Source organism: Corvus hawaiiensis, chromosome 1, assembly GCF_020740725.1.
Source record: "Corvus hawaiiensis isolate bCorHaw1 chromosome 1, bCorHaw1.pri.cur, whole genome shotgun sequence".
Classification (NCBI taxonomy): Eukaryota; Metazoa; Chordata; class Aves; order Passeriformes; family Corvidae; genus Corvus; species Corvus hawaiiensis.
Genome location: NC_063213.1, coordinates 1,573,735 through 1,601,298, shown reverse-complemented (window position 1 = coordinate 1,601,298; position 27,564 = coordinate 1,573,735). Strand labels below are relative to the sequence as shown.

Genomic DNA, 27,564 nt, shown 5'->3' with positions numbered 1-27,564 from the left:
AATGCAGAAAAGCTGGATTTAAACCCCCATCTTTGCTTATTTGGGGCAGACATTGGGGGTCCCATCTCACACGGGGAGGGGTCAGGTTGGATGTGGACAAGGAATTTAAGATGAGAAATATTTGAAGGGAATAAGAAAAATCTGGGAAGCAGAAAAATATTCCTGAAAAGGAGAGCAGAGAGATGCAGGACTCGCTTCGTGGCTTCATCTTCTCATCCATGAGAGGGGGATTTTTCCTTAAATCCTGTTTTTTCCCACTGAAGATGGCAGGACTTTCATCTCCATCAATCCTGGTCAAGACAGGACTCCCCATTGTATCAATGGATGAGGGGGGACTTTCTCACTCTCCAAAATTCCCTGACAGGAGGGCGGATCCAGGAGGGGATTGGGATCTTCTCCCAAGGAAAAGGGGGCAGGATAAGGGGAAACAGCCTCAGGAGGGGTTCCAGAGGAGATTTAGATTGGAAAATTGGAACAATCTCTTCATGGAATGTTTTTATTTTCATTTTTTATTTTTATTATTTTTACTTTTATTTTATTTTTTTAATTTTAATTTTTATTTTTATTTTTATTTTATTTTTTATTTCATTATTCCTTTTTATTTTTATTTTTATTTTTCCTTTTTTTTATTTTACAATTTTGCCATTTTTAATTCTTATTTTTACAACTCTTTGCTCTTATTTTTACCATTTAACAGCCTATTTTTTTTTTATTTTTACAATTTTCCAATTTTTACCATTTTACCATTTTTTATTTTTATTTTTCACCATTTTTTTCCTCTTGGAAATGCCCAGCCCAGAGCAGTGATGGAGTCCCCATCCCTGGGAGGACTTAAAATCCATGGGAATAAATCTCCGCCTGGTGGGACACAAAGTGTTTCCCATTTAAAGGCTGAGCTCCCACTCCAAGGTCTGGGGCCCTCCTCCAAATATTCCAGGGATCCAGGTGGATCTGCTGGAACTGGTTTCTAATTCCACCTTTGAACAGGAAGCTGCTTTGCCCTTATATTTTTGTTTTCCTAATCCAGGGGATACATTTATTCCTTGGAATAAAAATGTTTAGGCACAGGAAAGAAGAAATGTTTATTTCCATAACCTTTTCCAACTTTCCAGTAGGAAAACTGAACCCAAAAAAAACCCCTCGGTTCCAATTACTCTTTTAATTTGCTTTTTTCTTTTTTTTCTTTTTTTTTTTTTTTTAATTAAAAGCATCAATTTTGGTGGTGTTTCCAAGAAAACTTGGTTACGAGGCTTTGTTCCCTGAAATGAAGGAATAAAGGAGTTGGAATCCAATTTTTAGGATTCAAAGGCTGCCAAAATGTCCCACAGCTGACACAATCCGGATTTTCCTCATTAACCACTTATGATTTCCTTGAGATCCAGACAGACCCGATGGGAGCCGCTCGACGCCAGCCAAAACCAGGAAAATCAGAGGGTGCTCAGTGAGGGGGTCAGGATTTGGATGAGAACTGAGGGGGAAAAACCTCGGGAAACCATCATCCATCCCTGTTGGAATGTGGAAGGATCCTGCTTCCCACTGCCCGGCTTTGGTCGTGGTTCATGTTCAATATTCCAACCATTTCCATGGTTTTCATCTCCATTCCGAGTTTTGGTGGAACCGTGACGTCACAACCTGGCTGTTAATCTCCATGGAATCCTGGAATTGTTTGGGTTGGAAGGGACCTTAAGGATCGTCCAGTTGGCCACGGGCAGGGACATCTCCAGGGAGATCAGGTTGCTCCAAGCCCATCCAGCCTGTTTCCAGTGCTGCTCTACCAACCCACAAAGAGAATTCCAGTCGTTATCCACTGGAAAATCGGCCATTCCAAGTGCGAGGGTTGTCATTCCCCTCTCCAGGCAGAGTTTTCCCTGAAACCACTGGATTCTGGGCAGCAATGTTGAACAACTTGGATCTCATGTGGATCTCTTCCAGTGTGGAGAAGAGAAGCTTTGGGGTGACCTCGCTGTGATTTTCCAGGACCTGAGGGAGATACAAGAAAGATGGAGAGGGAATATTTCCAAGGATATGGAGGGACAGGACAAGGGAGAATGGATTCAAACTGACAGAGAGGAGGTTTCGATGGGATTTTGGGAATTGAGAATTGCTGGCTGGGAGGGTGGGGAGGGACTGGAGTGGAATTCCCAGAGAAGCTGTGGCTGCCCCTGGATCCCTGGAAGTGCCCAAGGCCAGGTTGGACATTGGGGCTGGGAGCAGCCTGGGACAGTGGGAGGTGTCCCTGCCCGTGGAATGAGATGATTGAAGTCCCTTCCATCCCAAACCATTCCATGATTCCATGACCTTGGAGCTGGACCCCCTTGCACAGGCAGGATTTACCACGTGCCTGTGGCCGAGGCGATCCCATTTTTCCCACCTGAGGATGGAGCACGCGGCCAGAAATGGATGCAAATCCTCCTGGATCTTGCAGAATGCAAACACTGGGAATGTGCTAAGCTATTCCCGAGATAAATCAGTGAAGAGACGAGACACACACCCCAAATCCCCCTTCCCAAGCGGAAATTCCTCATTATCTCCCGGCTGGATTTGCAAATCTGGAAAAAACCAAACAAGGAATATCGCAGAGGACAAAACTCTCCGGCGTGAGGAGCAGCGCCAGGAATTCCTTCCTTCCTTCCGAAGGCAGTTGTGGATGTAAACCACTGGCAGCAGCTCGTTCCGAGCAATAACAGCTATGTCATGTTTCCTGGAACGCGGGCAGTGCGGAATATCGTTGGAAAAGGAAAATAAACACGGCTCCGCTCCGTGAATCACCGGCCATAAATTCTCACCGAGGAGAAAAAAACAACTCGCACAGCTCAGGGAGCTCACAACTCAGTGGTGTCCCGAGGGAATCAATATCCCGCTTTTCCGAGCGGGGATAAACCTACCATGGGATAAAACAAGCCACGTCCTCCTCCAGTTTCTGAAGTGGGACAAATCTGACAGTCAGTCTGTTTGTTCTGGGTTTAAACTCCACTTTATTGGGTCCTTTTTCCTTTTCTTCCTCTTTTTTTCTCCCTCTTTTTTTTTTTTGAAGTTGCTTGCCTTGGAAGAAGGATGGCAACTCCCCCCCAAATCCCATAAAGGTGCCGTTCCCAGTGGCCAAAAATTCCATTTAATTTCTTCTAAAAATATTAAGGATCGAGTCTCAATGGGTGAAAATAAACTGAGCCCAGGAGAAGCTCTCCAAACACACATCTCCCAGCTCCTGTAGGATCTGGGGGGAGAAATACGGAATCCTGGAGTGGTTTGGGTTGGAAGGGATCTTAAAGATCAGCTCGTTCCTATCCCCAGGACAGGAATGCAGCTGGAACCAAGAGAGTTGGGAATTTGACTGGAATCTCATGTTCTGCATTAGAAATAACCATGGAATTAGGGAATATCCTGAGTGATCCATCAGGATTATCCAGCCCAGCCCCTGGCCCTGCACAGACACCCCAAGAATCCCAGCCTGGGCATCCCTGGCAGCGCTGTCCCAACGCTCCTGGAGCTCTGGCAGCCTCGGGGCCGTGCCCATTCCCTGGGCAGCCTGGGCAGTGCCCAGCACCCTCTGGGGGAAGAACCTTTCCCTAAATCCAACCTAAACCTCCCCTGGAACAGCTCCATAAATCCGGGGGAGTCTTCTGTCAAGTCATTCCAAGCATGTAAGACCCCCAAGGAGATTTTCATCCTGGTGGAAGGTGGAACCTGTCCAAGGTGGGAGTTTTTCTGGAGCAGCACAAGGATTATTCTGGTTCTCCAGCCTGGCCTTGGATTCATTCCAGCCAAGTCAGGACCAACCTGGATAATTACACAGGGAATTACATCCCTAAAACTCTCACCTGGCTTAAAAAGTAGAAAGAAAAAATCCTCAGAATGAGGAATTCCCCAAAGAAACTTCTGCCTGGAGGGATTTTTGGGAATTACATCCCTGCAAGTTAGAGCCCGGTGTCTTTATCCAACACCCGCACAACTGAACCTGATGTGGAGCCGGAGCTGAGGAAATTCCAGGAGGCTCCACATCCCTTTTGACACCCGACGCCCTCTGAAGCCATTCCAGCAGATTGGAGGAGTCCCGGAGGCTGGGATGGCTCTCCAGAGGGGTGGGAGAGATCCGTATCTCCCTCCTTCGGAGCGACAAATTGTTCACCTGGCGACAAGCAACAATGGAGGCTTTGAGGCCATCGGTGACCGAGGCACGGAAAAATTCCTTGCCGGACACTTCCCTCCTTTATATCCCTGCTAATCATCCCTCTGCTGTCAGCAGAGAATGTCATCAGCCTTCAGCAAGGCATCAAAGAGAGACAGAGCGATCCCTAATCCCGCTCCGCCCTTCCCAGCCGCATGAAAGGGAACGAGAGAAAACCTGGGAAAGGCCAGCGCGGAAATCCGGGAGCAGGGAATCCGGGATGAGAGGATGTTGCCTCTCTTCGGCTGCTGCCAGCCAGTTTTGCTCTTGTCTTCGTTATTTATTTCTTGATTAACAAATTCCGTTCTGCCCCAGAGTTTTTGGGAAATGCTCCGTCAAAACCGGCTCCCGATGGGAAACAGGGGCTTGGGATTCTGAGGTTTTGACTTGGGGATGCACCTGCTTCCTGTGAGGGGAAAGCAATAATTAAAAAAATATATTTTTAACTAATAATACGAGAAATGCATCATGGGAATATTTTTATAGGATCATGGAATGGTTTGGGGTGGAAGGGACCTTCAAGATCATCTAATTCCATGGGGAAGGGACACCTTCCACTATCCCAAGGGGCTCCAAGCCCCTCCAACCTGGCTTTTGTTCTGGGCCTTGACTGATCCAGTGAAAATTCCAACATTCCTTTACCTCTCCCTGCTCCGAGTGGAAGGTTGGATTCGAGATTTCCCAGGAAAAATTCCAACCAGCACATCCATATTCCTGTAGCCCTGGCGTTCATCAGCCATAAAGGAAACTTGGGAGACACCGGGATAAATCCCCGTTCCTCATGATCAATCATTTTAAATCATTAATCCATATTTTACCAAGGCAAAATCGATCGGGAATATCCCTTCCCATTTTTCGCTTTTTGTTCTCCTTCTCCACTCCCTGCTCCTCTTTTCCAGTTGTATCCCAAACCAGATCCACAAAAAACCACAAGAAAGAACCAAAAAAACACCCCCCAAAACCAAAATATAACCCCAAAGCGCTGCAATTTACTTCATTTTTTTCAGCAAAAATCCTCACTGGTGGGAGAAATCAGGATCTGCAAATTCCTTAAAAAATAGGAAAGGGGGTTAAAAACAAAGGTTCTTCCAAAACCAGACATTTTAATGGAGGAAATTGGGAATATGAATCTTGGAATGATCCTTTTCAATAACTCGGGGAACTTCTGTAGCTGAATCACCCCCGGGATTTAGGAAGACAAAGATCCAGGAGTTATAGCTGATAATTCCAGGTGGTTTTCCATGCCATTGAAAGGGAAACTCTGGAGCCCAGCTGGAAATGAGCTGATGCCTTTCCTGTGCACAAAAGCACAGAGAAAAGCCTAAATTTTAATTAATTTTAATTAATTTTAAATTAATTTTTAAATAATTTTAAATTAATTTTAAATTAATTTTTAATTTAGCTTAGAAATAAATTAGTGGGAACAGAATTCCAGGATGGTTTGAGTTGGAAAGGACCTTTAGGATCATCCAGTTCTATAGGCAGAGACACATTCCACTAAAACCAGTATTAATTAATCACCCTCCAGGTTCTCAATTTGTTCAATTTCCCTTTTTTCATGGAAAATCCCAAAGCGAGGAATTCTTCCCTCGCTGGATTGTGTGCAGGGGAAACATTCGAAGGGAATGGGATTAAGGAAGTGGAGCTGGATCAGCTCCTGATTCGCCCTCCTCACACCTCAGTGTTACACAAGAATCCCACTGGTTTCCATCCTGGCAATTCCTTGGCTTCCCACTGTTTATATTCCACAGGACTCATTCCAAGAGTGGAGGTGGTGGTGTCGGGAGATGGAATTGCTCTGTTTTTCGGGAGCGGAATTCTCAGTGGGTCATTTACAGCTGTGCAATTCAGCTCCAAATTTTGGGAACTTTTTTAAAAGGAAGTCAACGATCCGGGATCAGATTTGGGATGTGCAGTGGATGAGAACCAGAACCCCAAAATTCTGAGCAGAAATCCAGAAATCCTTCACTAGAAAGGGGTCTCCTGTCCTGGAGCCGAGGTGAGTATTCCCGGTGAGCTTCCAGGATGATCCTGGTGGATGGACACAGCTGTAACTTCTCCATCCCAGAGATCCATGGAGCAAAGCGATTTTCCTTAAGAGAATCATATCCCAGGAACGAAACCTGGAATGCTGTAAGGTCAGATGGCGACAGCTGTTTCATCCCAGGATTCCATGATCTTCTGAGGTGGATTTGGGAATACTCATCTCCTGGAGGTGTCATTCTCCGTTAAGCACAGGGAAGTATCAACAATTTATCGTAGAATCCCAGAATTGCAGAATGGTTTGGGTGGGAAGGGACCTTAAAGCCCATCCCATTCCACCCCTGCCATGGCAGGGACACCTCCCACTGTCCCAGGCTGCTCCCAGCCCCAGTGTCCAGCCTGGCCTTGGGCACTGCCAGGGATCCAGGGGCAGCCCCAGCTGCTCTGGCAATTCCAGCCCAGCCCCTCCCCACCCTCCCAGCCAGCAATTCCCAATTCCCAATCTCCCATCCATCGCTGGCCTCTGGCACTGGGAAGCCATTCCCTGGCTCCTGTCCCTCCAGGCCTTGTCCCCAGTCCCTCTGCAGCTCTCCTGGAGCCCCTTTGGGCCCTGCAAGGGGCTCTGAGCTCTCCCTGGATCCTTCCCTTCTCCAGGGGAACATTCCCAGCTCTTCCAGAGCAGAGGGACCCCAGCCCTTGGAGCATCTCCATGGATTCCTCTGGACTCTCTCCAGCAGCTCCACATCCTCCTGATGTTGGGATCCAGGGCTGGAGCAGCTCTGCAGGTGGGGAATCACCTGAGTGGGACAGAGGGGCAGAATTCCCCCATTCCCTGCTTCCCACACCATTTGGGATGAGCTCAGCACGTAGGGGGATTTTAGGCAGCACCTTCCTGGGATGCTCCCAATCCCTTCATCCCAGAGATTCTATGGATACCTGAGCTTTCCCTCATCAGGTGCTTTAGTGTCCCAAAGGACAAATGGGGTGAAGGAAATCCCAGCAGGGACAGCTGGCCGAGGTCACGGAGCACAGCAGGACACGCGTCCCTCTGTCCCAGCGTCCCAGCAGGACACGTTCCACCACCAGCAGCTCCGTGTCTGCTCCCAGGGATTTGGGTTTCCAAATACGGCAAAGAGCCCGGCTTTTCCCTCCTGCCCATGGATCCCAAAATAGCTCATCAGACCAGACATCCCGTTGGGAAAACTCCCGCTCCCAGCGTGGGGACGGAGCAGCCGCTTGCTGTGAGTCGTCACCACGAGCGAGGATCCTCTTCCGGGGCCTGGCTTTCCAGAGGCCCTCCCAGGCCCCATCTCCATCTTTCCTTGGGATCTGGGGCTTGTTGATCCCGGCAGCCCACCTGGGAACAGGCAGGAGTCCAGCCTGTTGACATGTTGACAGCAGATTGACATGTGAGGATCTGCCTGGGAATTCCAGGACTCGGATTGCTCGGATTTCTCTCCCAGGGTGCTGATGGGAAAATCCATGCGGGATGCAAGGGCTGCTGAGGGAATGGGATGGCTCTGAGGGATGTCTTGAGAAGATTTCATTCCTGAGGGATTTCCTTGCTGCCACCTCCTCATCACAGAGCCACGAAAATGTGGGGGAAACGGAATTCTCTTGAGACCCAAGGGAATTGTGGGCAGAAGTCAGGAATCCCTTCCAGAGCCTAAAGGAGCTCCAGGAGAGCTGCAGAGGGACTGGGGACAAGGATGGAGGGACAGGACACAGGGAATGGCTTCCCAGTGCCAGAGGGCAGGGATGGATGGGATATTGGGAATTGGGAATTGCTGGCTGGGAGGGTGGGGAGGGGCTGGGCTGGAATTGCCAGAGCAGCTGGGGCTGCCCCTGGATCCCTGGCAGTGCCCAAGGCCAGGCTGGACATTGGGGCCTGGATAACCTTGGGACAGTGGGAGGTGTCCCTGCCATGGCAGGGGGTGGGAAATAAATGATCCCTAAATCCCTTCCAACCCATCCCATTCCATGATTCCATGATTCAGTGATAACCCCCCTGCAGATCCTCCGGAAAACAGGAGCGAGACAAAGGAAAACTAAAAATTCCTCAGGAGAAAAGCGGATTCGCTGAGGGGAGGGAATGAATCCAGCTTATCCCCGATTTCCCTGACACCTCACTTTGGATTCGCTGGACATTTTAAGCCGGTCCTTTTGGCTCCCTCCAAACTCCAGGAAGTCAAAAAGAAAACCCTGGAATTGTGATGCTCCTACAAACAGATGAGGCAGATCAGCTCCTGAAGTGCCCGTGTCCCTTGGCTCCGATTTTCCATGGATATCTGGGATGGATCCTCGGCAGGATGAAACCCACTCCATTTTCCATCAAAAATCATCATTTTCTCACCCGTTTTGGCAGGATTTGGCTTCATTAAAGAGTCTGAGACCCCAAGACAAGAGATTTCATGGCAAAATAGAATCCAGACACGGCTGTCCCGATGATTTTGCTCCTTCCTGCTCCAAAAGGTTTTCCAGAGTTCCTAAGGAATGACAGACAGGGTATTTAATAGCTTGGCTTCTGTGGAGGCAGCTGCTAAATGACATCACTGTTCCCCATCCCAAACGGAACCATTTGCTGTCACCACGGAGAAAAAAATGGGAATATTTCTGTTTATTCAGAACTGATCGGCAGAAAAACTGTGGGATTGAGGGGAGGCCCCTTCCTCATCCCAAAAATTCCAGGGCCATCTCCTCTATTCCTTTGTCTGTGGTGAGAATGGATCTGGTGAGGAATAAAAAGTGTTTTTCCTGAGCTCCTCACATTTTAGAGGGAAAGCGGGAAAAGGGAAAACGGGTTTCTTTGGAATATTTGAGCAGAAAATTCCAACATGGAAGGTTTTTCATTGGAGAGAAGTTGATGGGAGAACACAGCCGAAGTATTTCTTCCCATAAATACCTTTTTTTTTCATTTGTACTTGCCAAAATTAAATAAAAATAAGAAAAATTCAGTATTTTCGGGGTAGAAAATGAAATCTTTCACGTTGATCCCAAAAAGCTGTCCCGAAACAAAGGATATTTTCCAAAGCCTTTTCCCTCCTCAGCCTTCGATCCATGCCCTCCCCATGAGATCATCTTCTGTTGGGGTCCCTCCCCTGCCGTGTAGCCCTGGGAGAGGGGCCCTGAGGGCACAGACACGGGGTTTCCTGCCCCTGCTCAGCCTCGTTCCCATTGGTTGGTTTGTGTTCCCTGCGCGGGGAGAAGGACCCTTGGTCCCGTGACTGGAACAGTTCCTGGGCAGAGCCCCGGCCATGCGGCTGGAGAAATAAACATCTCTGAAACATCTAGCAAGAATCTGTCTGTCCGTATATATTTCCTTTCCACGGGACTCCTGGTTTGATATATGCGTGTTGCAGGATCCCCACTGCAACAAATGGTGGAGATTTGAGAGCAGAACGATCCCCGATCCCTAAGCGACTGATTTGTGTGAGTAAACCCTGGAAACTTTGGATTCCTCTTCTTGGTTTTGCTTTGCTATTCCATATCTAAACTATGGAGGAACCGTGGGAAGACTCTTGGCTCTCAGAGCCGCATATGGACATTTATCTTAAACTTAAAATGATTCTTGAACAACGATTTGTGAATTTTAGCTTGATTCAAGCTCAAAAAGAACTGAAACACTTCCTGGCATGGTTGTTTAAGAACTTTTTCTATGTTTCTTGGGATTTAATTCTTACCAAGGGCTTTTGGAAAACCGTTTGGACACAGTTAATACTGGAGTCAAAATATATGCCGATGGAAGAATATTTTCGTGAATATTATTTAGTTACCGAGACTGTTGAGCAATGTCAGCTGTGTCCTGGCGAAGGGAAGCCTGGCGTAGGGACCGTGCGGCCCAGGCCACGTGCACCGAGCGCTCTGAGAGCAGCAGCGAGGCAGTTCCCGCGCGCGGGCGGAGCCACGCGAGCCGCAGTGTCGGTGGCGGAGCGAGGCGCGGCGGGAGCGGCGGGACCCGGCAGTGCCTGCCCGGACCCGCGCAGCGCGTGGTGGAGCGAGCCCCGTGAACGCCCGACCGAGAGGGGCGGCACGCGGGCGGCGGCTGGAGGCGGTGGCGGTGGAACGGAGCCGCGCCCAGCCGAGACGCGCGCTGGAGCCGGGCGCGGGGGAGTCGTCGCTCAGGGGCCCGGCCGAGACGTGTGTGCAGCGCCCGGCAGCGGCAGCGAAGCTGCGACCAGAGGAGGCGACGCACGGAGAACTGAGCGGCGGGGCCCGGCCCGGCCCGCGCGGCCCCGAACGCGACCCCGGGAAGAGCGCGCAGGCACCAGCAGCCCCGACAATTCCAACACGGGAGCGACCGAAGGAGAGAGCAAAGACGCAGCGAGACAGAAAACAGCAGCCACTCGGAAAAAGGAAAAAATCATAGTAACTAAGATCTTAGGGATAGTAAAATGGTATAATGTTAAGCAAAATTATGGTTTTATAACAAGGTGTGACAACCAGCAAGACATATTCGTGCATAGAACTGCTATTAAAAAGAATAACCCTGAAAAATGCATCCCAAGCTTGGGAGATGGAGAGGTGGTGGAATTTAATATTGTACTAGGGAGAAAAGGGTTACAAGCATCGCAGGTCACTGGGCCTGATGGTGTTCCTGTAAAAGGCAGTATATATGCAAAAAATCGTAGTCATGTTAGACAGTATCTCCATTGTAAGCCCCCCCTACAGTTTCCCTTTCCTAATCCCACCTTTCCCTTTTACCCTATGTCCTATTACCCCCAGTGTATTCCCAATCCGTTTTTTCATCCATGGTTTCCCTCACAAAACCATGCTTTTGCCAATTGTTTCCCCAAAAATCCCTTTCCAATGCCGAGTGGGGGATGAAAAGGGGGAGGGAAGAAGTTAAACCCTCTCCTGCCTCAGTTTCCCCACAAAGCATGCTCAGAGAATTCTGTCTCCCTTCTGTCAGCCCTAAGATGTTCCAGAGAATCTGTTTGGACATTTAAAGACTCAGGAGGGTGGCTTGTTTTGTTTTGAAACTGTTCTTGTTATGTTTATCCAGTTGTTTTCATTCTCCTTTTATTAAAATAAAACGGGTGAGGTGTTGGGGTCCCTCCCCTGCCGTGTAGCCCTGGGAGAGGGGCCCTGAGGGCACAGACACGGGGCTTCCCTGTCCCTGCTCAGCCTCGTTCCCATTGGTTGGTTTGTGTTCCCTGCGCGGGCAGAAGGACCCTTGGTCCCGTGACTGGAACAGTTCCTCAGCAGAGCCCCGGCCATGCGGCTGGAGAAATAAACATCTCTCTGAAACAGCTATCAAGAATCTGTCTGTCCGTATATATTTCCTTTCCACGGGACTCCTGGTTTGATATATGCGTGTTGCAGGATCCCCACTGCAACAATCTTCCCCTCAGGAATGAGCCCAACTGGAAAAAGCAAACAGCAGCCGTAAAACGGTTGGGAATGGCGCTGGCACCGCAGCAGGAGCTGTTTTGTGGGCATTTTGTGGGATTCAGGAGCGAGTCTGGATGGTCTCTGTGCTTCCCACACATACGGAAACTGGCGGGATCCATGGAGCCAGCTTTTCCCTCTGGCTCTCCCAGACGTCTGTGGTGTGATTTTGGATGGATTCCCACCCACAAACCCTTCCCCAGCCTGTCCATCCTTTGAGAGTTGCTCCCTTTCTCCCGCTGGGAAGTTTTCCAGATTCCTGAGGGTGAGGAGAAAAACCGGACTCCATCAATGCTCCGTGAGGATCTGCATCCATATTTTTTCATGGAGAAAGCTTTTTATCAAACCCAGTGTCCAAAGCCATCCCTGCAGCTTGAGGAAGGAACGTGCCATGAATAATTCGGGTGCAAGTCAGGTTATCCTTGAAAAAAAGACCTTTTTCCCAATTTTCCACTGGATTCCATGAGATATCTCCCAGGGTGGAGTCCAGAGGAGAAACCTGATTAAAATCCTAAGGCGAGGGAAATGACCCACACGGCAGCACATCCTTCTGTCCTGAGGAACGTTTGTCCTGGAAAACAGATCCAGATTGGAAATATCCAAGTGAAGGAAAGAGAGCCGACACCTCTTCCTTCCAGAGCCTGGAACTGGAATTATCCTGGGGTTTATCCCCGGGGTATAAATACCTACAAATCCACTCGTCCTTGTGCGGCCACGGGCGTGAGAAGATGGATGAGAAGATCGCAGGATCACAGGATCATTTTGGTTGGAAAAGAACCTCCAGGATCATGGAATCCAACTTGTGACTGAAGGTGGCTGAGGACATGGAAAAGGTGGCTGAGAACATGGAGAAGGTGGAGGAGAACATGAAAAAGGTGGATGAGAACATGGAGGAGATCACAGAGTCACAGGATCATGGGATCATTTCAGCTGGAAAAGACCTTCAGGATCATCAAGTTCAACCTGTGATGAAGATGGCTGAGAACATGGAGAAGGTGGATGAGAACATGGAGAAGGTGGATGAGAATGTGGAGAAGGTGGCCGAGAACATGGAGGACATCACAGAATCACAGGATCACAGAATCATGTCAATTGGAAAAGATCTCCAGGATCATGGAGTCCAACCTGTTATGAAGATGATGGCTGAGGACATGGAAAAGGTCGATGACAACATGGAGAAGGTGGATGAGGACATGGAAAAGGTGGATGAGGACATGGAGAAGGTGGATGAGGACATGGAAAAGGTGGATGAGAACATGGAGAAGGTGGATGAGAACACGGAGAAGGTGGATGAGAACGTGGAAAAGGTGGATGAGAACGTAGAAAAGGTGGAGGAGAACGTGGAAAAGGTGGAGGAGAACGTGGAGAAGGTGGAGGAGAACGTGGAAAAGGTGGAGGAGAACGTGGAAAAGGTGGAGGAGAACATCACAGAATCACAGAATCATTTCAGTTGGAAAAGATCTCCAGGAACATGGAGTCCAACCTGTGATGAAGATGGCTGAGAACACGGAAAAGGTGGAGGAGAACACGGAGAAGGTGGATGAGAACATGGAGAAGGTGGATGAGGACACGGAGAAGGTGGATGAGAACGTGGAGAAGGTGGAGGAGAACATGGAGAAGGTGGATGAGAACGTGGAAAAGGTGGATGAGAACATGGAGAAGGTGGATGAGAACGTGGAAAAGGTGGAGGAGAACATGGAAAAGGTGGATGAGAACGTGGAGGAGAGCACAGGATCACAGAATCATTTCAGGTTGAAAAGATCTCCAGGATCATGGAGTCCAAAATCTGAAGGGACAGATAAGTACATGGAGAAGGTGTCAGAACTTCGAGGAGATCACAGAGTCACAGGATCATGAGATCATTTTGGCTGGAAAAGACCTTCAGGATCATCGAGTTCAACCTGTGATGAAGATGGCTGAGAACATGGAGAAGGTGGCTGAGAACATGGAAAACTTGGCTCTTGTTTTTCCCAACCCAACGTTGGTGTCACTCCCAAACCTCGAGATCACGGAGACGCCTTTCCAGAACATTCCCCCAGGCAGGACCAGTTTCCAACCAGGAAATTTAACCCCCAGCACTGCCAGTAGGAGTGAGCTCCTCCAAAGCCACCCAGGTGTCCATGCTCCAAATGTCAGAGGAATTCGGACACCTGGCTCCAGGAAAAGTCACTCTGGGATCCCTGCTCCGCACGGGATTGGGAAGGTGTGATCCCAGGAGCAGGGCCAGGTCCGAGCTGGGTGCGGATCTAACTGCGGCTAAAGGGAAGTGTCTGTTGTCTTCAGGAAGGGCCTAATCCCGAAATTCCTGTCAGTGGTCTCATTCCCATGTGTTTGGGGTCTGTCACAGAACCACGGAATATTCTGAGTTGGAGGGACCCACGAGGATCATCCAGTCCAACACGGACACCCCAACAATCCCACCCTGAGCATCGCTGGGAGCGTCGTCCAAACACTCCTGGAGCTCTGGAAGCCTTGGGAATGTGCCCATTCCCCGGAGAGCTGTCCCAGTGCCCAACCACCTTCTGAGGGAAGAACCTTCTCCTAAAATCCAACCTAAACCTGGCACAGTTTGATAACAAAATGTGGGAGCTAAATTTTGGCTGGTCCTTGAACAGCTTCTGGCCTGGACGTGTGGATTGACTCCAAGGAGCTTCGATCCCGTTCCTCTGGGATGTGTGCCAGGGTGTTAACGGACCGTTGGAGCTGCGGCTCCCCAGGGACGGCTCTTCCAGGGACAGGTGGCTCCTGGAATGTTGTCACCAGGCCGCTGAAGCCAGCAGGGTTCAGCTGAGGGACCTTTGCCACCACCTAGAGAAGGAACTTCACCTCATCCTTCTTTTGTCCAGGGAAAACTGTGCAGGCAGTGACAACTTGGTGATGCCCTTCTCCCTGACAATTCCAGGCACCGGGAAAAGACGCAAGGAAAAGTAAGAAAACTGAAGGAAAATCAGAAAACTCGGAGGGAGCCCAAAGGAAGAGGCAGCCATGTTCCTCCTGCTCGATGTGAGAACCTCGACGGGTCCGCCTTGGATAATTATCCCACTTGCCTCCCGCATCCAGCACATCCCAATTCCAAGACTTTCCTGGCTGCGGGAACGTGCCGGGATCTTCTTTGGGACCAACCAGGCAGGGAAACAAAGCCGAGCTCCCGTTTTCCAAGAGATGCGGAAATTTCTACCCTTCGAAAAGCTCCCGAGATCAGCTGGACAGCCGGAGTCAAGGACAAGGAGCTGGAATCCAGAGGGAATTCCCGCAGGAGTGAACTCACAGGCTGTAAAGCAGCAAGCGCTTAAGGCCAGACCCCATAAATCCCCTAAATGAGATGCTGGTGACATTATAGACCCGGGTTGTTGGTTTTTCCAGCTGAGCTGCAGACCACAGCAGATGATTTATATTCCAGGAGTTGGGATGAAGGGGGGAGAGGGAGAATGGGATGGGGGGAGGGGAAAAGGGGAGTGACTGGTGGTGCTTAAATTCCTAATTAATTCTTTTCTTCGGGAAGGAGGAGAAAAAGGAAAGAGTGACTCGGTCTGGGTGCTGGGAAGGGAAAACTGCAAATTCAGAATGAGGGGGAAGAGGCAAAATTCCTCTTTCCAAGCTGCATCCAAAGCGGAGAGAGGCACCGGCTCTCCTGGGAGGGGTAGGGCACAAACTCTGGGAAGGAGAAAGGGAGGCAGTGCTAATTCCCAAATCCTGGGATTTCTGAGCATGATGCTCCCATTTCTTTCCCTTCTCACTCCAAGGCAGTGCTAATTCCCAAATCCTGGGATTTTTGAGCACAATATTCCCATCTTTTCCCCTCTCTCACTCCAACGCAGTGCTAATTCCCAAATCCTGGGATTTGCGAGCATGGTGCTCCCATTTCTTTCTCTTCTCACTCCAAGGCAGTGCTAATTCCCAAATCCTGGGATTTCTGAGCACAATATTCCCATCTTTTCCCCTCTCTCACTGCAACACAGTGCTAATTCCCACATTTTGGGATACCTGAGCACAATATTCCCACCTCTTTCCACCAGCTCGCTCCAAGGCAGTGCTAATTCCCAAATCCTGGGATTTCTGAGCACGATATTCCCACCTCTCTCCCTTCTCACTCCAAGGCAGTGCTAATTCCCACATCCTGGGATTTCTGAGCACGACATTCCCACCTCATCCCCCTCTCACTCCAAGGCTAATTCCCACATTCCGGAATTATAAAGTCAATTATTTGTCAAATTATCCAGGTGAGTTCCCCACCTCCAATGAGCTCGATTTCACCTGAGGCTGCAGCTGCTCCTCGCTATTCCCGACTTTTATCCACCCAGGCTTCCCTTTGGAGGAGTTGGATAACCCCCCACAAATCCTTGGGAAAGACTGACCCCTTCTGGGAAGCCAACCCGCAGCTGCTCAGGGAATCTGGAAACGCCTTTTGTGCCCTGGAATTTCTCCCGGGAGTTTCGGGCAGCAAAACCTTTGGCATTGGCTGTGAAACCTTTCCAAGGAGTTGTCTGGAATGTTTCCCTAGGGATGCTTTTTCCTCTTGGCTTCCACCAGTTAATTTTATATTCTCCCTCACATTCCCTGGTTTTTAAGTTCAGTGATGTTCCCTCAAATTACCCAGTTCTGCATCATCCTCCAGCTTCTCCTTCCTGCTTCTTCCCTAATATTCCAACCTTTTTCCTGGTTTTATTGGGCATAATCCCACATGTGCCGTGGGATTTTCTCCTGTTCCACGTTCCAGGACAGCCGGATCTGGGATAGAGCTGGGATATGCTGGGATTTGGGTGGGATCGGGTCCTTGGCCACACCAGTGACTGGTCGTTGTCCTTTCCGGCCACTTTGGGGATATTCCCATGGATCAGGCTGGGCAGGAGCAGGATTTGGAGTTTATATCCAGCTCCCGGATTATTGGGCCGATATTCAGGGAGAATCAAATCCTTTGGTGAATTCCTGGCCTTGGAAGTTGTCCAACGGAGGATCCCTGAGCCGGGATTTTAGGAGAGACTCAGGCTCTTTGTGGATTTGCCTTCGCAGGATTGACCACCAAAACCACGGAATTTTAGGATGATTCCATTTGGAAAAGACCATTTAAACCATCAACTCAACATTCCCAAGTGTCTGAAGGATGTTTGGGAATCAAAGCATCCCTGACCCTCCAGAACCACCTGATTTTTGCTCTCCAATACTATGAGGAGAAAATTCCAAGTGCTGCGTACATTCCCAGTCACGACTTGGATGATTTTCACACTTCCTGGACTTTAAAAACCCGGATTTGACCTTTCGTTGTCCCTTTTGGACACAAACTCTGCAGGGGGACAAGTGACTGGTCTTGGAATGTGCTCCCTCTCCAACTGGGAGCAATGCCAGCTTTTCCAGAGACTTTGGAAAAATCCACCACCTGCTAAGGCTTCTCCCAGGGCGGTCCTGGATAAAGATTCCCTCAAATCTGAGGGAATAAAACCTTTCAATCCAGTCCTACTCAGTGATGGAGCGGCTGTTTCTCCTGGCTGTGGAAAATCCCACTCCTTGAATCCTGGGACATTCCCATGTTGGTGCTCTCTCCATGGTCTGCTTCCATAGGGTGTGGAAAAGCTTTTCCTTCTCTCAGGGTTTCATTTCCCCATCGTTTTATTTACGGGTTAAATGCGAGTGGTGTGTCCAGGATATTCCCTGACTCCGGGATTTCACTCCTTATCCCAGAATTATCAAATCCCAGAGTGGTTCGGGTTGGAAGAAGCTTCAAGCTCATCCTGTTCCACCCCTTGGATGGACAGGGACACCTCCCACTAGCCCAGGTGGATCCAAGCCCCATCCAACCTGGCCCTGGACACTTCCAGGGATCCAGGGGCATCCACAGCTTCTCCAAGGCCTCACAGGGAGGAATTTCCTCCCAACTTCCAACCGAAATCTTCCCTCTTTTCATTTAAAACCATTCTCACTTTTCCTTTCAGCACCTGCCTGTGTAAAAGTCCCTCTCCCTCTTTTTCTAAGCCCCCTTTAAGCATGGGAAGACCACAAATCTCCCTGGAGATTCCTAATTCCATCTGTTCCCTCCAGCTCTCAAATCCATGGAGATCCTTAACTCCAACTGGAATTTCTGGCCAAATGAGGAATTATCACCCACCGGAATCAAAAATCAGAAGGAGAGGGGGGAGTTTGTGGTTGATCCAAGGGGAGTAAGAGGATAAGGAACCACCCAGGATCATCTCCATGATCCCTCCAGGAGCTCAGGGAATTCCAGGAGCATCGGACAAAGCCCCTCAGAGGTCGCAGGTGATGGGGCGGGATAAATGGAATGCAATTTTTCCCTGCATGGAAAACAAAGCTCCATGAAAAGTGGCTTTTTCCACATTATTGATACGAAAGCACCAGAAGTTAATTAAAACCAAAGGTAATTAACGCCAGATGCAAGAAAGGATTTTTGTTGCCAAGACTCCCTGCATGACTCCCAGGGAGACTCCAGGTGACTGGGAACATTCCCAGAGCGATTTTCTGGGATCATTAGTGGGGCTGGAGAGGCACAGCCATAAACTGGGAGCAGGTTCTGCTGAGGCGCACGGCCTTTAACTCCTCTGGAAGGTAATGGGAGCCGTAAATCTCCGTATTCCCGGGAATGCCGGGGGGATCCAGCAGCCTCCCTTTGATCCATGACATCGAGGGAAGAGAAGGCAATTCATCCACCAGGATCTGGGAGACGTGAGCCTCACGAAATGGGAATTATGCGCAGGAATATGAGGGCTGAAAAGTCAGCTTCTGGTCTGAAGAGCTTTGGTGGGAACCTTGAGGAATGGCACAGGATTCCAGGGATTTGCACCTCCAGCAGCAGAGTCTGGAGTTGCGGATCTCCAATCCCTGAGCTTGTCCACAGCTGTTCTCTTTCCTTTCTGAATATTCCAAGTGTTTCACAGAGGACACGGGATGTTCCTAAGGAACCACAGCACCGGGCTGGCCTGGGGTCATCCAGGTGGGAAATTCATGCCTGGAATGACCCCCATGTGCAATGATTCCCATTCCAGGCCTATGGTGATCCAGGTAGGAAATCCTTGGGTGGGATGGTCTCCATGTGCAATGATTCCCATTCCAGGCCTGGAGTGATCCAGGTGTGAAATCCAAGGCTCGAATAACCTCCATGCACAGTGATTCCCATTCCAGGCCTGGAGTGATCCAGGTATGAGATCCAAGGCTGGAATAACCTCCATGTGCAATAATGCCCATTCCAGGCCTGTGGTGATCCAGGTAGGAAATCCTTGGGTGGGATGGTGTCCATGTGCAATGATTCCCATTCCAGGTCTGTGGTGATCCAGGTGTGAAATCCATGCCTGGAATGACCCCCATGTGCAATGATTCCCATTCCAGGTCTGTGGCGATCCTGGTGTGAAATCCAAGGCTGGAATAACCTCCATGTGCAATGATTCCCATTCCAGGCCTGGAGTGATCCAGGTATGAGATCCAAGGCTGGAATAACCTTCATGTGCAATGATTCCCATTCCAGGTCTGTGGTGATCCAGGTAGGAAATCCTTGGGTGGGATGGTGTCCATGTGCAATGATTCCCATTCCAGGTCTGTGGTGATCCCGGTGGGAAATCCATGCCTGGAATTACCTCCATGTGCAATGATTCCCATTCCAGGTCTTGGAGATCCAGGTGTGAAATCCAAGGCTGGAATAACCTCCATGTGCAATGATTCCCATTCCAGGTCTGTGGTGATCCAGGTGTGAAATCCATGTCTGGAATGACCTCCATGTGCAATGATTCCCATTCCAGGCCTGTGGTGATCCCGGTGTGAAATCCATGCCTGGAATTACCTCCATGTGCAATGATTCCCATTCCAGGTCTTGGAGATCCAGGTGTGAAATCCATGCCTGGAATTACCTCCATGTGCAGTAATTCCCATTCCAGGCCTGTGGTGATCCCGGTGTAAAATCCAAGGCTGGAATGGTGGCCATGTGCAGTAATTCCCATTCCAGGTCTTGGAGATCCAGGTGTGAAATCCATGTCTGGAATGACCCCCATGTGCAATGATTCCCATTCCAGGTCTGGAGTGATCCAGGTGTGAAATCCATGCCTGGAATAACCTCCATGTGCAATGATTCCCATTCCAGGTCTGTGGTGATCCAGGTGTGAAATCCATGTCTGGAATGACCTCCATGTGCAATGATTCCCATTCCAGGTCTGTGGTGATCCAGGTGTGAAATCCAAGGCTGGAATAACCTCCATGTGCAGTAATTCCCATTCCAGGCCTGGAGTGATCCAGGTGTGAAATCCAAGGCTGGAATGACCTCCATGTGCAGTAATTCCCATTCCAGGTCTGTGGTGATCCAGGTGTGAAATCCATGTCTGGAATGACCCCCATGTGCAATGATTCCCATTCCAGGCCTGGAGTGATCCAGGTGTGAAATCCAAGGCTGGAATGACCTCCATGTGCAATGATTCCCATTCCAGGCCTGTGGTGATCCAGGTAGGAAATCCTTGGGTGGGATGGTGTCCATGTGCAATGATTCCCATTCCAGGTCTGTGGTGATCCAGGTGTGAAATCCAAGGCTGGAATGGTGGCCATGTGCAGTAATTCCCATTCCAGGTCTTGGAGATCCAGGTAGGAAATCCATGTCTGGAATGACCCCCATGTGCAATGATTCCCATTCCAGGCCTGGAGTGATCCAGGTGTGAAATCCATGTCTGGAATGACCTCCATGTGCAATGATTCCCATTCCAGGTCTTGGAGATCCAGGTGTGAAATCCATGTCTGGAATGACCTCCATGTGCAATGATTCCCATTCCAGGCCTGTGGTGATCCCGGTGTAAAATCCAAGGCTGGAATTACCTCCATGTGCAATGATTCCCATTCCAGGTCTGTGGTGATCCAGGTGTGAAATCCATGTCTGGAATGACCTCCATGTGCAATGATTCCCATTCCAGGTCTGTGGTGATCCCGGTGTAAAATCCAAGGCTGGAATGACCTCCATGTGCAATGATTCCCATTCCAGGTCTGTGGTGATCCCGGTGTAAAATCCAAGGCTGGAATAACCTCCATGTGCAATGATTCCCATTCCAGGCCTGTGGTGATCCCGGTGTAAAATCCAAGGCTGGAATAACCTCCATGTGCAATGATTCCCATTCCAGGTCTGTGGTGATCCAGGTGTGAAATCCAAGGCTGGAATGACCTCCATGTGCAATGATTCCCATTCCAGGTCTGTGGTGATCCAGGTGTGAAATCCAAGGCTGGAATGACCTCCATGTGCAATGATTCCCATTCCAGGCCTGGAGTGATCCAGGTGTGAAATCCATGTCTGGAATGACCTCCATGTGCAGTAATTCCCATTCCAGGCCTGGAGTGATCCAGGTGTGAAATCCATGTCTGGAATGACCTCCATGTGCAGTAATTCCCATTCCAGGCCTGGAGTGATCCAGGTGTGAAATCCAAGGCTGGAATTACCTCCATGTGCAATGATTCCCATTCCAGGTCTGTGGTGATCCAGGTGTGAAATCCATGTCTGGAATGACCTCCATGTGCAATGATTCCCATTCCAGGTCTGTGGTGATCCAGGTGTGAAATCCAAGGCTGGAATGACCTCCATGTGCAATGATTCCCATTCCAGGTCTGTGGTGATCCAGGTGTGAAATCCAAGGCTGGAATAACCTCCATGTGCAGTAATTCCCATTCCAGGCCTGGAGTGATCCAGGTGTGAAATCCATGCCTGGAATGACCTCCATGTGCAATGATTCCCATTCCAGGTCTGTGGTGATCCCGGTGTAAAATCCAAGGCTGGAATAACCTCCATGTGCAATGATTCCCATTCCAGGCCTGTGGTGATCCCGGTGTAAAATCCAAGGCTGGAATAACCTCCATGTGCAATGATTCCCATTCCAGGTCTGTGGTGATCCAGGTGTGAAATCCAAGGCTGGAATGACCTCCATGTGCAATGATTCCCATTCCAGGTCTGTGGTGATCCAGGTGTGAAATCCATGCCTGGAATGACCTCCATGTGCAATGATTCCCATTCCAGGTCTGTGGTGATCCCGGTGTAAAATCCAAGGCTGGAATGACCTCCATGTGCAATGATTCCCATTCCAGGCCTGTGGTGATCCCGGTGTAAAATCCAAGGCTGGAATAACCTCCATGTGCAATGATTCCCATTCCAGGTCTGTGGTGATCCAGGTGTGAAATCCATGCCTGGAATAACCTCCATGTGCAATGATTCCCATTCCAGGCCTGTGGTGACCCCGGCCTCCCTGACCTTAAACTGGGGCTGCTCATCTTCTCCGGAGGGGTTGGATCATGAAAATTAATTAAAACGTGGCTCATTTTCCCTAATATTTATTAATATTTACCTGATATGAAATTAAACTGCTCAGGGAAGAAAAGTAGGAAGCAACCCAGAGTCGGGAATTGTTCACGGACACTTCCACCCTCCCCCGTAAAATCTATTCTAATTCTTGAAAATCCTGCTTTAGATGCTTCTGCAATTATTTAAAAGCTCGTTTAGCCCAAATTAATTGCATTAATTTATTCACCTAAGCTTGGCTCACTTAGGAGCAGCTCAAAGATGAGTTTTCCGGCGCCATCCACTGAGCTGGACACCGGGATTTCCATTCTCCTGGAGAATCGGGACAGTTTAAAACCCCCAAATCTGAGACCTTCTGGCATTTCCCACTCTCCTGGACAACCATCCCTAAACATTCCTGGTGTAACAGCTCCTGCCTCTGGCAATAGGAGCATTCCCGGGATTTCCTCCGAATCATTGCCTTCAAATGGAACCCATCCCTGGAAGGAACTTCCAGCTTTTCTGGGCACGGAGCAGGAGCTCCTGAGCCATCTGCAAATGCAGGCTGGTTCCGAGCTCAGCGCCTCTCCGAGCTATCTCCATCTAATTCCCAGCCTTTTCCCCACTTCTGGAATCACCCACATTCCCCAGTGCCCACTTCTAGGAGCCATAAATGGGTTTGTGCCTCCATTTGTTTTTCCCATCTCCCAAATTTTTCCCCATCGGGGCCAAGATCCTTTTTTATCCATCCTTTATTAAATATCGAGCAGCCTTTAAGCTCCCAAAATTCCCTTCTGTGCTCAAGCCCAAGGAAAAAATTCCACGTAACCTTCGTTCCTCCACATTTTTCCAGGCAACTTTTCCACTTTATCCATGTTCCCTACCAAACTGGATGAGTTTTTCCCATAAAAACCCCAGACAAAGAGGGTCAGCCTTGATAAACTTTAAATTTCTTTCATTTTCTTCAAGGAGTTCTTTCTTTTCTGAATATTCCCAGAACATTCCCATGAACAGGAATGCTTTTGTTAAGTTTTTATTATTTCCAAGCTCCCCCAGTTTTCAGGATAAATCATTTTTCCCATGGTTCTCCCTTGCTGGCTCCCATTGGAATTGTTTTGCTTTCTGAAAAGCTCGAGGCTTTTTCTCCCGGAGTTTTAATCCTCTTTTATGAAGTTTTGGATGTTTGCACATTCCCGGGACTTGCACCATTATTTCCTCCTTGGAGAACAAGCCATGCTTTCCCTTTTTGGACACCGCCAGTGCCAACATCGGGATTTTTCACACCGGGAAAGCAGCCAGGATTTGGGATTTGGAGAAAGGAGCATCAGGTACTGCAAGGATGAGATTTGTGAGTCGAGAAATTCCGCTGAAATTCCGTTTCTTACAACGTGGCAGCAAAAAAATTCCTTTCCCGAGTTGAAAATTTCTTCTCTCCTTTAGGTTTTTTTTTTCCCCGTTTCCTTGGCATTCCCAAATCCACCCCTTCATTCCTAATTCCACCCAAACCAACCCTGTTCAAACCTCGTGAAACTTCAGCCTTAATGAGGAGGGCTTGGGCATTCCACCCTTTCTTCTGGAATGACATTTCCTGCATATTCTTTTGCATCCATCCCAAAAGATCGATGAGTTTTCCCTAAAAAGAACGCCCTGAGAATGGCTGATGGAATTCAGGTGTTCGACCTAAACATGGGAACAATCATGGAATTGTTGAGGTCGGAAAAGCCTTTAAGACCTTTGGGTCCGATCATCCAGCGCTGCTGAGGCCACCACAAATCCCCAAGTGCCACATCCACATGGATTTCCAATCCTTCTGGGAATGGGGATTCCCGGATTGGGCAGCTGTGCTGGGGCTGGACAACCTTTTCCAAATTTCCCTTCTAAGGAATAGTCCATGAGAATATTCCCTAAAATCCAACCTAAATGTCCCCTTGAGGCCGTTCCCTCTCCTCCTGTCCCTGTTCCCTGGGAGCAGAGCCCGACCCCCCCGGCTGCCCCCTCCTGTCAGGGACTTGTGCAGAGCCAGGAAGTCCTTCCTGCGCCTCCTCTTCTCCAGGATGAACATTCCCAACTTCCTCAGGAATTCTCCAGCCCCTTCCCAGCTCCATTCCTGTCCCTGGACACGCTGGTGGACACTGGAGGTCCTGCTCCTTCCCGCCTCTCCCATTCCTTCATTGCCTCAAGAAGGACCACGCTGTGTTTGTGGAAAATATTCCGGTTCCACTTTTCCAAGTCCTGCAATTCCATTGGTTTGTCCCTCTCTTCAGTACTCCTAAGGTTGTCTCTTTTTTAGCATTTTTAGCAACAAAAATCCAAGATTCTGGATTTCGGTGGCAGCATTCCCAAAACTTCCTTGGCGATTGCACCAGCCTCCCAAAACAATCTGAGGTTTTCCTTGGATTCTCAGAGTTGGAACTTTCCCAGAAAAAAAGAACAAAGAGAAACATCAATATTCCAACCTTTTTTGTAAAAAAAGGGGGAAATTCCGTTTGTTTCATGTTTGCTTTGTCGTCCCTGCCCTGTTTGGGATCCGGAGGGTTTGAAGTGCTCCAAGCCTTGCTTATCTCGGAACGTGCGGTCCCAGGGATTTCGATGGGAATGCTGATGCTCTCCCACGAGCTTGGAAACGCTCGGATGGAACAAAGATAAAGGGAAAATCAAAGGGATCGAGGAGGAATTCTGCTGTCTGCAAAGGGCTTCAGGACCTTCCACCCCCTGCCACCCACACGCCCATTGAAATGGAAACTTTTATTCCCATTTCCCACTTTTTAATCCCCTTTTCCTCTGCCAAAATTGAGGGGAATTTTCTTTCTGCTTTTGTTTCATTTTTGGTTTGGTTTGGGGGTTTTTCGTTTGTTTGTTTGGGGTTTTTGTATTTCTTTCAATGAGGTTAAACTTCCGGAATTTTTATGGATTAAGGCCTGGCTTCAGGAATGTCATTCCCAATTTTTTTCATTCTAAGGAAGCTGCAGCAAAATGTGCTGGGGAAAGGTTTGGATCAGATTTAATCCCTGATGACTGGGAGAGGGTGGTCAGGCACTGGAAGAGATTCCCCAGGGAATGGGCACATTCCCAAGGCTTCCAGAGCTCCAGGAATGTTTGGACGACGCTCCCAGGGATGCTCAGGGTGGGACTGTTGGGGTGTCCATGTTGGACTGGATGATCCCTGTGTGTCCCTCTACCTCAGGATATTCCATAGTTCCATGTTTCCACAGTTCCATGATTCCATGACTCCAGGATTCCATGACAATCATGTTCCCATTCAGTTTCTAACTCACAATCCCTGGGCGCAGCCACCCTGAGATATTTCGGGAAGTTGTTCATTTCCAGCCCTGCGTGTGGATGGATTGACTTTGGATCCCTTTGGATGCACAAAGCCAGAACTCAACACAAAGCCAAAGGCTGGAATATTGTCCTTCCCTTATCCAATGCCGTGCTTGTTCCAAAGGAGTTTTTTTTTTCCTTTAACTTTCTTCAATTTGGAACAATACAAAAACGGCGCTGCTGGTTCAGAAGCCTTTTGTGTATCCAGGGGGAATTCCACCCTGGCATAATTCCCATAATTCTCACCTCAAGGAGGGCAAAATGAGAGAAGAACAGAATTCCTACACCTCACTGCACCTCCTGCAGGCACGGGATTCTCATCCGAGGAGTTACAGGTGATAGGACAAATCCAGAGGAGGTCACGGAGCTGCTCCCAGGGCTGGAGCCAGACTGGGAGAGCTGGGAATGTTCACCTGGAGAAGGGAAAACTCCAGGGAGAGCTCCGAGCCCCTTGCAGGGCCCAAAGGGGCTCCAGAAGAGCTGCAGAGGGACTGGGGACAAGGCCTGGAGGGACAGGAGCCAGGGAATGGCTTCCCAGTGCCAGAGGGCAGGGCTGGATGGGAGATTGGGAATTGGGAATTGCTGGCTGGGAGGGTGGGGAGGGGCTGGGCTGGAATTGCCAGAGCAGCTGGGGCTGCCCCTGGATCCCTGGAAGTGTCCCAGGCCAGGCTGGACATTGGGGCTTGGAGCAGCCTGGGACAGTGGGAGGGGTCCCTGCCCACGGAATGGGGTGGGATGGGATGGGCTTTAAGGTCTCTTCCCACCCAAACAATTCCATGATTCCCTGAGCAGATTAAAGTCTCCTCCGGCTGCCGCTGACATTTTAATCAGATGAAATCCCAAATGTTGGGGATATGGGATGTAATCAGCCTTTAACCCCTTCACCAAGGGCTCCCTGAGGTATCCATAGGGAATTTTAAGGAAAGGACTTTGTGCTGCTCATACTCACCAACTGATGGATCCGAGGAGGAGCCGGATCTTTTCCATCCTCAGCCAAAAGTCTGGACGACCGCAGGGATTTTAGCAAATCGTTTGTGCCAAGGAATGTTCCCGGACACTCCACTCCAGCTCAATCCCAGCAAACTGTGAGAACAATCCATGGCACCGCTTTCCTCTCGGTCAACAATCCCCTCCACAAACCATTCCTGGAAAATCTTCGGGAATTTGTTGCTCCTGCCTCCAGGGGATCCAGGCGTGTGTACAAGCAAAGAAAACAATGGACTTGATTGGGACGGAACATTTTTATTTAATTAAGCTTAATTAAAGGGTGGGGCTCTGTGCCTGCTCCATTAATCTGATTAAAGCAGGCTGGAATTTTGGGAATAGGGGCCAGTGCAGGTGTGAGCGTGTGAGGCCGGCATTGGAACAGGCACCGGGATGAGGAAAACATCCCCTTTCCTGTCAGGATATCGCTGCCAAACATTTCTGCTCACGGCAGCTCCGAAAGCCAAACAAGGCCCGAAAACCACAACAAAGATGGAAAAATCCTTTGGGATAAAGGCAAAGATCAAAAGGAAGGGATGTGAGGAATCATTAGCAATGGAAGTATTGAGGATGGATCGATGGGAGATGATGGAGGGCTACCAAATCCAGGGAAAAGACAAAGGGAAAAGGGATTGGCCGTTCCTGGTTCCAGTGGGAGAACCGGAGAGGCTCAAGTGAAATCAGCAATTGGAGTACCCAGCACAAATTCCTTGCCAAAGAATCCATGGATGCCTGACACCAGCAGGACTCCAAAAGCAGATGGATCTACAGCTCTCCCACCTCCGGACATGGATTATTTGGGAGAAGAGCAATGGCCACCTGCCCTGTTCCATTCCCACTTCCAGGAGGCAGCAGGGAAGCAAGGAGGGGCTCTGGGCTGGCCCAGTGTGGCCATTCCCTGGTCAGACATGGATTTGGGGAGAGAAATCCGTGCCAGGGTCTGGATTCCAGGACCTGAAATTCCAGTCACTCATCCCGGGTGCTCCCCACTCCTCTCCAAGGCTGGAGAGGGACTGGGGACAAGGGAACACAGGGAATGGCTTCCCAGTGCCAGAGGGCAGGGCTGGATGGGAGACTGGGAATTGGGAATTGCTGGCTGGGAGGGTGGGGAGGCCCTGGCACAGGGTGCTCAGAGAAATTGGGATTCCTCATCCCAGAAAACGTCCAAGGCCAGGCTGGACGGGGCTTGGAGCATCCTGGGATAGGGGAAGGTGTCCCTGGTTGGAGCAAGATGATCTCTAAGGGTCCTTCCAACACAAACTTGGAATTCTGGGATTCTGTGACAGTTCCCATCCCACCAGGAATGACATTTCCCTCTCAGCCATCCGATCTTCCGAGCTGCTGGTTTGGGGTGACGCCCCAGAGATCCCAGTTCCCATTCGCTCCAGCTCCTCCATTCCTCCCCCTGCAGACGGACAGGGTGGATTTGACCTCCTGGGAGCACAGGAGAGCTCAGGGAGAACCTGGGATCAGCACAGTCGGCATC

The 27,564-nt window shown here is 49.6% G+C and overlaps 1 long non-coding RNA gene across 1 annotated transcript; it reads right to left on the bottom strand.

The window, feature by feature from the left end:
* Positions 1-777: 777 nt before the first annotated feature.
* On the bottom strand, positions 778-27,152 carry LOC125327735. The gene is made up of 4 exons (XR_007204356.1): positions 26,044-27,152; positions 8,502-8,634; positions 4,343-4,571; positions 778-1,980 (listed from the first exon to the last, which is right to left on the bottom strand). It is a non-coding gene; the product is annotated as an uncharacterized LOC125327735 (long non-coding RNA).
* Between the last annotated feature and the right edge of the window lie 412 nt (positions 27,153-27,564).